Source organism: Polistes dominula, unplaced genomic scaffold, assembly GCF_049000335.1.
Source record: "Polistes dominula isolate Pdom_NZ unplaced genomic scaffold, Pdom_raw_medaka contig_68, whole genome shotgun sequence".
NCBI lineage: Eukaryota > Metazoa > Arthropoda > Insecta > Hymenoptera > Vespidae > Polistes > Polistes dominula.
The window spans coordinates 148,965-164,234 of NW_028301034.1; the positions used below are offsets into that span (position 1 = coordinate 148,965).

General features: G+C 38.5%; 1 long non-coding RNA gene across 1 annotated transcript; it reads right to left on the bottom strand.

Moving 5' to 3' along the window:
• Positions 1-1,426: 1,426 nt before the first annotated feature.
• On the bottom strand, positions 1,427-2,621 carry LOC149031845 (uncharacterized). The gene is made up of 3 exons (XR_016177269.1): positions 2,548-2,621; positions 2,351-2,460; positions 1,427-1,605 (listed from the first exon to the last, which is right to left on the bottom strand). It is a non-coding gene; the product is annotated as an uncharacterized LOC149031845 (long non-coding RNA).
• Positions 2,622-15,270: the final 12,649 nt, after the last annotated feature.

Sequence of the window (15,270 nt, forward strand, 5' to 3'; positions counted from 1 at the left end):
CATAAGTTTAAAAGCCGACGGAATCTGGGGGGATGAATAGTTCGAAGATAAAGTTGCCATACCCAGATACGATAGTAGAACCTTGGAGTTTTAGGGTGTCAATGTTCCCATTTACGAATCAACTATCAGACTCCTTCCCCCGAAAAAAAATTTTAATGTAAGAATATGCATTTTAAGCCCAGAAATTCGCAGAGGTTTAGTGAGAGGAAGAGAAGCCACTCCCAGTGTATACTTTAAAGATACCATAGTAAATGTCGAGGGAGGAAGATGCGTAGTCAATGTTTACAATGATACAGACAAAACCGTACCGTTAGAAATTTCCAACGTCCTAATCTATTCGCTAGAAGACGGAAGTCCTTTAGAATTAAGCGAATTAAGTGATCATGCTGCGTCAGTGTCAAAAGACAATCACGAGGAGCTTTTATTCAAAGGGAGCTCGTCGGATAGCAAAAGACAACATAAAAGTTGCCAAACAGGTAAAGAGTTCACACCCACGTCACGTGAAGAATCGGTGTTTAAAGAATTGTTAGGAATCTCGCCAGATTGGTTCGAAATTGATAACATTAAAGAAGGATTTATTTGAGTAAAAGTAATGAGAATACTATGGAAGAAGAAATCTTAAATGTAGATAAATTGATGCAAAACGTTGAATTTGATGATGATGAAATGTTTTCGAAAGAAATTAGTGATGGAAAAAATAAGGTTAGTAGAAATTTCCACAAAGGAAACGCGAAAATGAACAATTTGAATAGTGTAGATGAGGAATTCGACCCAGAGTTGGAACCGATTATTAGTTACGCGGAGTTGCAAGGGATAGAATTTGAATCAGAAATCAATAAAGAAAAATTGAGACTTCGGAACGATGACAATTGCTGCAAAATAATGGCATGTAGCGTGGTGGAAACACCATAGACCATCACATTAAATTCCCTATTAAACACGGATTACCTGGGAGAAAAAGAGAAGTCATGCGTGGAATTGATTGCAAATAAATATTCCGAAAATGTTCACCAGCCGAGCGACACTCTCGGTGCGACCAGCGTAACCCAACACAGAATCCTAACCACAGACGAAATTCCAGTTCATGCAAGACAATATCGGTATCCCGAAGTTTGCAAAGACGAAATAAAAGCACAAATACTAACGATGATAGATAATAAAATACTAGAACCTTCTACCTCTCCGTATAGTAGCCATCTTTGGATCGTACCAAAGAAACCGGATTCGCAAGGTAACCAACGCTGGCGCGTAGTAATCGACTACCGAAAATTTAACAAGCAAACTATTGCCGACGCTTTTCCTATTCCAAATATAACGGACATCTTGGATCAATTAGGTAACGAGAAATATTTTAGCACGCTTGATCTCGCATCGGGTTTCCATCAAATAGAAATGCATCCAACCGACGCTCATAAAACAGCTTTTTCTCACACCTGGATGGAAAGTACGTATTTTGCTCCCTGTTTTCAGGGAGCAAAGTGCCCCATTCCCGCCCGGTTGAATCTGTGCCAGGGAGAAAAGTGCCTCATTCCCTCCCGCTTGAATGTAGTAACGAATTAGTGCGCATGCGCTAAAAAATAGAAGCATGCGCACTAGTTCCTTAACCTTAAAAATGTTTTAATAAATTACTGCTCATGCTTATATATATTACATATTATGATATATAATTAATGATTTTAATAACATGTGTTGTCTCATATATTTTATATTTTATTTATTTTTACAAATTTTAAAGATATTTGTTTAGTTAAATATTACAAACATAAATAGGTTACTACGTATACAATTAGTTATTTTCTTGATTATGAGAGTTGTATTTGTTATTATTTATTATAATCTGTTTAAACTTACAATTCTTGAAAGTGACAAAAGGTGTATTGACGGTCAAAGAATCAATCACTTCGTTCTCGATTTGAATTTCATTTAAATGCTTTTTTTGGACTCACACAGACTTACACACACAACCTCTTCGATTTTCAACACTCCCCACAATAATAATAATTTATAAACTCCTTATTTAATTAATTAAATTTTATTTTAAAAAATATTTTTTAAACTTAAACAATAATGTATATTTTTAATGGAATCTAATTTTATATTTAAATTTTTTTTTAAGTTTTTTTATAAGTTTTTTTATATTTTATTTTATTTTTATATTTAAATTTTTTTAAAGTGGGGGGCTCCGCCCCTCAACCCCGGCGGGGGGCTCCGCCCCCTCAACCCCCGCCGGGGGCTGTGCCCCCGGACCCCCATTGGGGGTTTCACCCCTGGACCCCTTGATCGTTGTTAAATTTGCATAATCTTCGCAAAATGTATTAATTGACAACAAATAAAATAGTATATTACATACCTAGGACAGTATAGTAAGAAAGCGGCAACTTCATTTTACGCAGCGAGAAGAGAGGAAGGCAGGAAGCGACATCTACGTTTGTTACAGATGCAGCGGGAGAAAAGTAGGCGCTTTTCGCCCGGGTAGAAAATTAGTATATTATTATTTAATTACAAGCGAACTTTCGATCCAGGTGTGAGAAAAAATTGTATAATCACCACGGGAGCAAAGTATGACATCCCGACCCGCGTTTTTGTCACCCTCGCCTTCGGCTCGGGTGACAATATTACGCAGGTCGGAATGCCATACTTTGCTCCCTAGGTGAGTAATATACTATTTCAACTCACTCCGGTCATTATCAATTCAAACGAATGCCTTTCGGTTTAAAAAATGCTCCAGCCACTTTTCAAAGAACCATGAACGAAGTACTAAACGGTCTAGTAGGCGAAATGTTGTTTGTTTATTTGGACGATATAGTAATTTATTCAAAAAACTTAGATGAACACATACACAGAATCGATATATTTATGAAACGAATTAAAGACGCAAACTTAAAATTACAACCAGATAAATGTATATTTTTGCAAAGCGAAGTCCATTACCTGGGTCATGTGATAGGAAGAGACGGAGTTAAGGCAAACTTCGACAAATTAAAAGCAGTAAAAGATTACCCCATACTTAAAAATCAAAAAAATATAAGAGACTTTTTAGGCCTTGCAAGTTATTACCGCAGACTTATACCTAACTTTTTCAAAATCGCCAGACCTCTTACTGACCTGTTGAAGAAAGATAGCGAATTCAAATGAACAAATCTTTAACAACAAGCATTTGCTGCAATGAAAGTAGCTTTATGCACGAAACCTATACTACGACACCCAGATTTCACTAAGAACTTTTTAATAACCACTGACGCATCAAATTACGCAATAGGAGGCGTTCTCAGCCAAGGAGATATAGGAAAGGATTTACCAATCGCTTATACATCCCGTCTATTAAAGCCCGCCGAATCTTGTTATTGGACAATAGAAAAGAAATGTTTAGCAATTCTGCACTGTATTACACAATTCAGACCTTATGTATACGGCCGACACTTTAAATTCATAACCGACAACAAACCTCTCGTGTGGCTAGATTCAGTAAAAGATAAAACTTCCAGACTAGTGCATTGGCACCTGAAATTAAGCGAATACGATTACGAGATAATACATAAACCAGAAAGGGTGAACGCGAATGCTGACGCGCTTTCGCGAAACCCAGCAGAACCTATAGTCCTCTGGGACACAGTCGGAAAAATTTCTAGAATAATGCAACTTTACCGTTATAATCATGGTCAAGGACTTGGAAAGAATTCCGATGGAATAACTGTCCCCATTCAACCGACATCCCCACCGCCGCGCTGTGGAATCAAACCCGTGCTACTTGAGAATAGTAACGTAAACATAATCGCCCCTATCTATACCCGTTCGAAGCGTAACACCCCCTCCGCCTCACATACCGAAGAAGAACGTCCCTCTCCCTCTCATCCAACGAAAAGATCAACCATTAAGGCCAACACGCCTATCGAGAGCATGCATGACCCCCCTCCGACCATCCCCTCTCTTCTCCTGTCCAATCTCCACCACAGTCACCACTGTCTTCTAGATCTCCATCCCCCTCTTCTTCAATCTCCTTGGACTCAGACAAACCCGAACCACGTCCCGTGTCTCGCCACGCAGCTCTGACCTTTCTATTTAAACTTATCGATTCCAGAGATTGTTTGAAATTCAGAAAAGATAACTTAGTAATATTTGTATCATACCAAGGCAAACCCCTTGATAAAAGTGCCTTGGAACTCCATGAAAGCAAAATACTGCCAGTATACAAAGTCATCATGCCCGAAAGATCAAAAGTAACGAACACCACGAAAGAAAAGAAACATATATCACTACCGTTAGCTTACCCTTCAACCAAACAAAGCATAGTTGAGGCGTTGAAATTGCTATTCAATGTAGTCACTGAATTAGGGATAAATTCAGTTAGTATTGCAAAAACGAATTACATTGGTGATCTTCCGTGGAGAACTATAGAGAACAAACTCAAACAAATATTTTCTGAAACCGACTAAGCCGTAATCATTTGCAATTCATTGGTTCGTACTCCTTCAGAGAACGAAAAAATCGCTATATTACAAGAATATTACTCATCCCCTACGGGAGGTCATAAGGGCGTGAGCAAAACATATTGCCGCATCTGAAACTATTATTTTTGAAAGAATATGAAAGGAGATGTAAGGAATTACATTAACAAATATAAGACCTGTCAAATGAGAAAAATGACTCGAGTAAAACCAAGAAGGCCAATGATTCTCACGGATACTCCCGGTCGTGCTTTCAATAAAGTAGCGTTAGACATCGTTGGAACAAAACACACTCCATACGAATTGGTGTTCGCTCAACTCGCCCGTCTGCCAAGCTCTTCCCCTCCTTTAGAGGAAAATGTAGATGTCCCTTACGCGCAATATTTAAACGACCATTTCGACGAAATGGATAGATTGCAAAACCTGGAGGAGGTAAAGATCAAAAGCAAAGCATATTACGATAGAAAAGTTGTATCACAGGAATTAATAGTTGGTGATGATCACTTGCTATTGGCAGTAAAGCAGGGAAAATTCGGCAACACTTACAATGGTCCCTTTAAGTTGATAGAATTGTTAGAAAACAACAATGCGACCATAGAAATCAAAGAGAGTAAAACTAGGAGATTACACGTTGACAGATTAAAATTATATAGAAACTAAAATTCAAATTTATATACTTTACACACTATGGTATTCGTCATTTCTCTAATCCTGACTAAACTTAATTTTTATAAAAGCTACTTTCAAAATAAACTACTCTGAGACTGGAGAAGCGACGAGCCCCACCCGCTATAAACCTCAGACTCTCTCCGTAAGCGAATCGTTATCATATGCGAATACCCAAGCCTCTCCTCGATCATAAGTATGTAATAAGTACGATATCATGTATTAGAAAATGTTGCGTCACATCGCTCTGGTTCTTGCCACCACAAACATCGTAGAAGAATTTATCGGATTTGATCGCAATATCCAGCCTGACGTTTGAACGCCAAACGCACCCATATTTAACTGCTCCGAACCATCGAATACAAAGTTATTCGTTACACTTGATGCAGAATAATGGTTACGCTGCAGAACACGGATGGAATGGACTGACATCTAACCCCATAGATGTACTCTAGGGTGGGTCAGAAAAATGACTTTTTTTTTTTTCAAGTGCCACGCAAAAATGGGTTGCTAGACACCTTAAAAGAATTCTCACCCAATATGAGCTCTTAATTTTAATAGGAAGATCCTCCGCATCGTTGTTTTTTTTTTTTCAGTCCAATAGATTAAAATTCATACCTCATTATTTATTGATTGTACAGAAAAATGGTAAAGACGAATTTTGTAGGAAATTTAATGCTCTACAAAAAGGGTTTTCTTATACTTTTTCCGTAAACCTTACCATTTGAATGATATTGAAGATTTTAATTAGATGATTTTTAGACAAATCTCATTTTTGCTTATGAATTTTATAACTCCACAATAAATGACTATTAAAAAGTGCACAATACAAATTTTTGTAGGAAATTAACTGCTCTATAAAAATGGTGTCTTATGTTCTGGCGAATAAATTAAGCGTTCAAAAGATATTCATAGGCAGAAATCAGTACACATGAAGGTTTGATGATATATATATATATATATGTAAGATTTATTTAAATTTAAAATAGAAATATTTATTATAATAGAACAAATGTTTAATTATTAAGGTTTAAAGAGATAGAAAAGATAAGAAAAGTAAGTAACAATAGTTAGAAATCTTAAGTATACTCGTATTACACTCTTTCACTCACAAATAGTCGCACCGAATCAAGAAGGCGAAGACCGCATTCTTTGCCGCGCTTATATACACATTCACCCCACCAATGGTCCCAATCACTTCCGTCAATCATTCTCGTAATCTCCAGACTATTCCCGACCGATTAAACAAAAGACCTTTTCCTAATTTCCGGTTCGGGAATATTCGAGAGACTTCCGGGTGCACGCTCGCTTTTCTTTCTTACTGGACACACTCATATTCATACCGCTGCATGCAGTTACACTTATACCCATATCGCTGCGCGCACTCACACTCATGTCCATATCGCTGCGCGCACTCACACTTATACCGATATCGCTGCGTGCACTCACACTTATACCGATATCGCTGCATACTCTTACACATCTTTCACATTCATCAATTGTTTTCACGCACACCATACACTCGCACTCTTCGTCTTTCTCTCACTCTCACAATATATATATATGTAGGGATTTAATTTATTTAGGTGAGAGGTGCGAGGTGAACATACACCCAGTTTAATCCTACTAATAAGATTTATTTAAAACAGGTATTAGAAAAGGTACAATATTAGTTTCACAATCTTACGGTTACAACTTAGATGAGCGACTGAATTCTTACGACTGTTACAACTGATACGACTGCGACTGTTACAACTGATATCTAACTACGGCTACGACTGCGACTACATTCTATTTCTACGACTCAGACTCCTTTACTTCTACCACCGACTCTCTTCTCGTATTCCTTTCCATGTCTTTTATATCAGAAATCACCTACACCCCTTTTTGAGAGGGAAGAAGCTTACAAATCTTACTGACCAATAGCATAAGGATCCACCCCATAGTCCACCGACAGGTACAGCCTATGGTTTTCGGTAGTGGGAACTATGCATACAGAAACATAATCTAGCACATCGGAATGTTACACCTTTTTATGGCATCGCATATCGGAAATTTTTCAAAGGGTCCCTACACTGCACACATGGTTTTTTATTACACCAATATCCTAATAACCCTCAAGGTTCGTTTATGGTTTTATGGCCCACCTAATATTTTCTTTTAATCTGGATAGATTTCTCTTTTTCAAATAAAATGAGATCTACAGAAAGGACTGAATACTAGCTTTTGTCTACCTCTGCTACACTTAAAACTCTCCTACAAAATATATATATATACATATACGTGGGGAGTGTTGAATATCAAAGAGTAAACACAGATAAGTAGGCAGGCAGCGAAAGATTATTAAAATAAAGAAAGACGGTGTCTGGACTGCTCTTTGTAAGTGAAGAAGTTGTGTGTGTAAGTCGGTATGAGCTAGAAGGTTCTCGAGCGATATCAGTAATTTGTTTATTAGACCGAGCTGGACGTTAGGAAAATTCGAGAACGATTCGAAAATGTTTTGTCCCTCGGGCATGCAGGGTGGGGGAGAAACCTCATAAGGAGAGGACGGTCACGCGTGAGGAGCGTTTTTGATGGAGTAGCGTAGAGAGAACCGAGCGATGATAGCGAGCGATTCGATACGAACGTGATTAGCGAGTGAAGAGTGAAAGAATAGCGAGTGAGTAGTGACTGTGTGAGGTCTAAGTGAGTGTGAGAAGTTGCGAAGCGTAAATATATTGTAACTGTAATAAACAATAACTTGTGAAAATAAAGAATATTTTTTATATCTCAAGTAGTGTTGGCAACACGGGGAGATTAGCCCCGTTTTTCAATTACAGCAGTAAAGCGCATTATGCTGCATAATGCTCAACGTTGAATGTTTCAACTAGAGCATCGCATCGCACAATCGAGCACTGTAAAAAGTGTTGCTTTCGCGTAATGCCGGCAATCGATACCAACTCAGTAACAGAAAATAACCAAGTGTTTTTTCTTTAAGTTGGCATTGATCGAAATTGTATGTATATTATCGTTAGTAATATTGTTTATTATTGAAAAAATTCTTAAAGCTTTCTTCTCGTCGTAGTTTTTAGGAAATAATAAAAAGTTAATTCAGACTGTTAAAAAATAAATATAAGTATGGATGAAGGTATAAACATTAACTATTTTTTTTTTTTTATATTCTACACATAAAATGTGAATACAATTTCATTTTAAAATACAAAACTATAAATAAATTTATGAAAAAACAGAAGGGAAAAAGTATAGAGACAAAGGAAGGGAGAAGGGTGAGAATAATGGCATGGAATGTAGCAGGGATAAGGAACAAGGAGAAGGACTTTTGGGAATATTTGGAGAAATTTGATGTATTGGGACTGCAGGAAACGTGGTTAGACAAGAAGGGGTGGGAGAAGACGGAGGATTCATTTCCAAGGAATTACAACGGGATAGTGCAAGAGGCGAGGAAGGATAAAATGAAGGGTAGATACAGAGGTGGAATGATTGCTGGAGTAAGAAAGGATTTAGAGATTGTGAAGGCAGAGGCAGGTAAGAAGGGAATGATACAGCTTGATGAAAGGATGGCGGAAAAAGAAATTTGGCACATAATAATTGTATACAACAGAGGGGGAGAGAGGGGAAAGCTGAGAGAAGTGGAGGAATGCATAGAAAGGAAGGAAGGAAAGAGGTTGCTAATAGTGGGTGATTTCAACGCAAGGATCTCGGATAAAGGAGGAACATGCTGGATGGGGGAAGAGGAGAAAAGAAAATCAAAGGACAGGGTGATAAACGCACAGGGGTATGAATTGCTGAAGATGGTAGCGGAGTACAGTCTGGGGATACTGAACAGAAGTAAGAAAAATGATGAAAAGGGGGAATGGACTTTTGTAAGCAAAATAGGAAGCAGCGTCATAGATTATGCGATAACGGATGAAGAAACATGGGATGAGATAGAAGAAATGCAAATAGGAGAGAGAACAGATTCGGATCACATGCCGATAGAAATAAGGATAAGGGAAAAAATAGTGAATAGTCTAGAGGAAGGAAAGAAAAAGGAGAGGATTGAAATAGAAGACTGGTCAGAGGAGGGAATAAGGAAGTTTAGAGAAAAGCTAGAAGGTGTAAAGTTTGGTAACGAAGGAGTGCAGGAAGAGTTAGTAGAATTAATAGAGAAAATAAAGAGTGCAGTAACGAAAAAGAGAACAGAATCAGGTAGATGGGGAGAGGAAAGGAAAAAATGGTGGGATAGAGAATGTAGAGAAAGTAAAACGAGCCTGAATAGAAAACTGAGAGGATTTAAGGAGGGAAAAGTTGAAAGGATAGAATATGTTGAGGAAAGGAAAAGACACAAGAGAAAATGCAAAGATAAGGAGGAGGCATATAGGCAAACAGAAATTAGGAAGGTTATGGAAATAAAGGATGAGAGGGAGATTTGGGGATACATCAGAAGGGAAAGAGGTAAAAGAAAAAGGATAGAAGAGAATATAACAATGGAGGAATGGAAACAACACTTTATGAAGCAATATGAGGGGACGGGTGAGAGGAAACGACAGGAGAGAGGGATAGAGATAGAAGGAGAGGATACAAAGGAAATAGAAATAGGAGAAGTGGAACAAGCAATAAGGAAACTGAAGAAAAAGAAAGTCCGGGTGTAGATGGGATAAGAAACGAGGTGTGGATATATGCGAGTAGGGAGGTTAGGGAGAAATTAAGAAAAATCATAAATGATATATGGAAAGGTAAAGGGTGGCCAGAAGAATGGAAAGAAGGAATAGTATGTCCAATCTTCAAGAAGGGAGATAGAAAAGAAGTAGGTAACTATAGAGGAGTGACATTGATGTGTACAGCATACAAGATATATGCAGCGATAGTGGAAAAAAGATTAAGGGAGGATGCAGGAAGGTTAAAATTAATTCCAGAAACACAATCAGGATTTAGAAAAGGTAGAGGGGGAATAGATAATATATATATTTTGAAGACGGCAGTAGAAAAGGCAATAAACAAAGAGAAAGGAAAGCTTTTCGTAATGTTTGTAGATTTGAAGGCAGCCTTTGACAGGGTAAATAGGGAGAAATTGATGGACTATTTGGAAAAAAAGATGGTGGGTAAAGATATAATTTATAGCGTAGGGAAGATATATGAAGAAACGAAGAGCAAGGTAAGAGTAGGGAAGAAGATAACAGAGGAGTTTTGGACGGAGAAAGGGGTGAGGCAGGGGTGTCCATTGAGCCCACTCTTGTTTATTATATTTATTGCGGTCATAGAGGAATATTTGCGGAGAAGACAGGAAGGAGGAATAACGATAGGAGGGAAGAGAATATACACCTTGGCGTACGCAGATCATCTAGCGATAATAGCGGAGACGGAGGGGGAACTAGAAAAAATGATGGAAAGCGTGGGGAGATATTGCAAGAGGAAGGATCTAGAAGTAAACACGGAAAAAACGAAGGTGATGATGTTTAGTAAGAGAAGGAGCAGAAAGAAAAGAGAGTGGTTCTATAATGGGAAAGAGATAGAGGAGGTAAGCGAGTTCAAATATCTAGGATACACGTTTAGGTACAATAACAAGGAAGAGTCGCATATTCAGGACGTAAGAAGGAGAGCAGCAGCAGCTATGGTACAAGTATGGAGCATTGGAGAGATTCGCCGCCTCTTTTTCAACTAATCGTCAAATTGCTTGTCTTCATGGCAAACTACTTCAACATTATGTCCGATTCTTTGGGCGTAATAAAACCTACTGTAAAGTTTTTACCCTTTTCCTCGTCAAATTCGCCAATGTAGTTTGAAACAAAAGTGGCATAGGCAGAAACAACAACAGGATTGATTGGTGGTGTTATTGAAATGTATGTATTTGTCGGATTTAGAGTGTACAAATTGACGCCGCGACATAGTAAGTTAGGATTTACATTGACCACATTATTTTCCGCATCGGCATTTGTTGATTGTTGCCGTCGCCGAGTACACGCATCAACGTGTCGCAATTCATCATGAAATGTGGTCAATCGTGATATGAGAAAATGATCGGCATTATTATTTACATTGATAATTTTATTATTTAACAGGCTAAAACCATTGTCAAAAATGGACTTATCAAAGTACAGAATCATTTTGTCGCATTCCACATATATATATATATATATATATATATATATATATATATATATGACATACGTACGTACAAACTATAAATACTGTAGTGGATTGTTTTCGATGAAGGGGAAATGCTTATAGGAATTTAATGGATTGCTTGAACACTTCGTATTCGTGCTCATTGCTTGCGGCAATACGATCATCACGCAGACGCAAAATCTTATATTCTGGTGACAATTCGAAAATTTTATCCACAACACCGTGCTCGGGTAGAGTTACTTGCTCACCACCAATCTTAAATTGATAGGGAGCAATGCATTTGGCGTCGATCGTTAGCATTTTCCACTTTATAATTAGATCATTTTGAACAATGATGAATATATCGTAGAGAGTTTCATCGTAGGTCTGTGGTTTGGGCGCGTCGTAGAATCGTTGTACTTCAATTGGATTTCCGTCTGCACGCATTGACAAAATGTTCCGATCAATGTAGTCCAATATTTGAATATTACTAACTGCCTCACTCATATAAATATGTTTGTCGTTGAAACGTGTGCCTATAACTTCTAAAATGACAATTCTATCGTCCATTAGTTCGACCAAGAGGCAGAGATTTTTCAAGAATGAATGATATCCCTAAAAAGTGACGATACTAATGTTCTTTGCGTCTGGCCAAATGAACGCACAATTCTCCTTCTGACTGTTGATCATCATTTTTGCTTTAATGCCGTTCCACTTGTATGCCCACTTGTAGGGCTCGTCTTTGTTGAAGCAATGCCACATTTAAACTTTTGTCATGATACACGAGTAGATATTTTTCAACAGTAGATTTTGCCTTTGTCCATAATGTCGATTGCTGACAGCCACTTTCATAAGTTTTTGCTTCAAATGTAAAATCTTCTCATACGACGTCGACGAATCATACTCAATTTCGTATTCCACCGTAAAACGTTCTCCCTTGCTGCACTCCTCCTTATTGTAGGCAATCCGTATGACATGTGTGGCGTCCAAGTTGCATGTTTGTATGATTCGATGGGTGGCTTTTACGACTTCGCTAAACTGATCGATACTCGTGGCCACCTCGCTGGCCGTAGTTCTTACCAACGGATAAACTAGACATTTATTAGACCGTTGAAAAAGCCAAGAATATGTTTGCACGACAGCGTAGTTTTGCACTGTATGCAACGACTGCTGAGACGAGTTTCGTTTTTAAAAAAAAATAATATGTCTAGAACGCCTTGGGCACGATTGAATTAATCACTAGTGATGGGAATCTTTATCGTACTTTCACATTCCAACATATTGTTCATTGTTCTCTCGATCGTATTGATTCACATGTTACCTAGCTGACTTATGATGTTGGTCTACATTATGCCGCTATTTTTGTTAAACAGTTATTAACCGTTTTCGATACTATTGCATATTGCCACACACCAATGAGCAATGATAACGGGCTAATGTTCCCGTAGCTCCAATCATAAGCCATGATATTATCTTATTCTTCTTAAATGTGTCTGTCGCGGCTGCACCTTCGGCCATGGTAGACGGTGTTTTCTTCATGCCGTAAATAATGGCACTGGCAAGAAACACAAGAGCAATGAGAATGACAATTACCGACACGATTGAAGCCAATTTAATGCCCTTGGATAGATTTTCGCATTCGGGCGTTAGCCCGGATCGTATCCTTTCACCTACAGAAAACATTGTCAAATAGACGATTATAATTTATCGGCAAATTTCGAAAATATACTATCTTATGGGTGATTATTAGATCGACTATGGTGGCAAAATCAAATAGTCTCGCTTCGTCAATTGGCACTTCCCAAATAGTACACTGCAAAGTTTCTCTATATTTACTGGCACCTTTTATGTGCACACTCAAATCCGTCCCATTGGAGTGTGCCAATTTTAATGTAAATGTATCATGTAAGAATATCAACGGATACGTCGATTCGTTCATGGGAAAGACATACGTAGTTCGATCTTTGAGAAACACAAAAATATAGACGATGGTCGATTCGATACTGGGAACTATTAATCGATGGTCCTACCACTTGCACAAGTCTTCCAGCTGCGAAGTCGGTGGTCCTGACACTCGAACGCTCTACCATATTGTCCCAGTCAAAGAGACCACAATTTATGCACAAAAGATGTATAACGTGGGCAACGAGAATGACGAATTTTGGGAGAAATTACCAAAACGGTTGTTAGCTATTATAATTATTATTATGAAGCTTCACATTATTACAGACGGTCAGGGTAGCGTAACACTTTGCAATAAGCATCTACTGAAGCGTGTCAATAGAAAACAAAATTAGACTCATTATTCGAACAAAACGTGGATTCGCAATGTCGTCAAGTCCATCTTCCCACGAGCTGTAAGTAAGAAGAACATACCAACCAACATTCCCTCCTGGGCATTGGATGGATATTTTGCATGAATATCCGACAACTCGTAGAACCGCTAAAGAAACAGTCGAAGTTCTTTATTAAATATGATCAGGGCAATTGAACGCTGCCAAAAATTTATTAATATGTCTAAAGAGGTATGTTAGTTATTCACTCTTACTCTCGCTTCTACAACATCCATTACATGTGGGTATTTTTTGTAGGTTTGGGAGCACATACGATGCAACGACATAGCAGCATTAGTCGTGAACACAGTCCCACAATAGTCGTGAAATATCGACAGCATCCTTACCACCCAACACCATGTTCATCAAGAGTATGGATGTGTTGGCCAATGTGTCGGGACCGGCATTGCTTTATAATAAAACTATTGTAATTTTCACACCCGACTACTATGACATTCTCAATATGTAATATAGTACGGTTGTGGGAGAAAAATAATAAATGAGAATTTAATGGAGTTGTGTCATTTGTTAAACGACCTAACACATGGATCAACAAACAATTCTCAATCACCTAGCGTTATTGTCCTCTTTTTTGGGCTTTCTCGTTGCTTTAGTCAACAGCGCTATAGCCATAGACGCGATGTTGCAAAAGAAACATGCCACTCTGGCCATAATTTAATAATCAAGCCGGTACGCAGAACGGTTGACGATTATGTGTATGCCGCAGTTAAACGATCGCGAATCAATAATTCCGAACAGCGTGTTCGGAAATCGTGTCCGAATCGACACCATTTGTGCTGGAATCACGACAACATGATACAGTCGCTTATTTACAAAATCCCTTTGCATCGTCTTCGGCAGCAACTTCTACATCATCGAATAATATTCCATTAGCAGCGCCAAATAATACATCATCTTTACGCTTAATGCTCCTACATCATCGTCAACAAATAATACTTTGACATTGCCACTGGCCTTTACCAACGAACGCTCCAAATCCACCGTTGACTTTATCAACGAACGCTCCAAACCCACTGCCTTTACCAACAGACATTCCAGCACCACCACCTTTGCCAACAAACAACGTTTCAGTACCGCCGCCTTTGCCAACGAATGCGCCGCCAGAGCCGTTGCCTGTCCAAGCTACACCGTCGGGAGCTCCCAAGCCGATAGATTTGCGCGATCAATTGATGTCGGAAATTGTTAATTTTAAATTTTCCAATAGACAAAAGACGGCGAGGCGAGCAACAACGATTCGCGACAGCGATGACAATGATTTTACAGCGCAACGACGTGGAACATTGACGGATCGACTGAGTTCGACATGCTCGGTCGTTCATAAAAAAAGTTGGACATTAGTGGCAATGAAATAGAGACTTCGTCTGTCGACGACAACGACAACGACAACGACAACGACCACGACAACGACAACGATTCGTGGATTGAGTAAATATAGTATATATTGGTAGAAAATTAAAATGAGCCAAAGTAGCAATCATTCAGAGGCCATACTGTCCGATGACGATGAACAGCTAGAAGATGTTGCTGACACCACCGCCGTCTCAATCACAACCTATCAGTACAGCAGCTGAAACGAATAATGTTAAGAATTATTCCCTCAAGACTATTCTAAATTCGTTGCTGTTGACGAATTTTAGCTTCACCGCTAGCGAATTAATTTGCTACTCCATTTGCACACTGACCATATTCATCGGTCTCATGTAATTATTTCCACACCAACT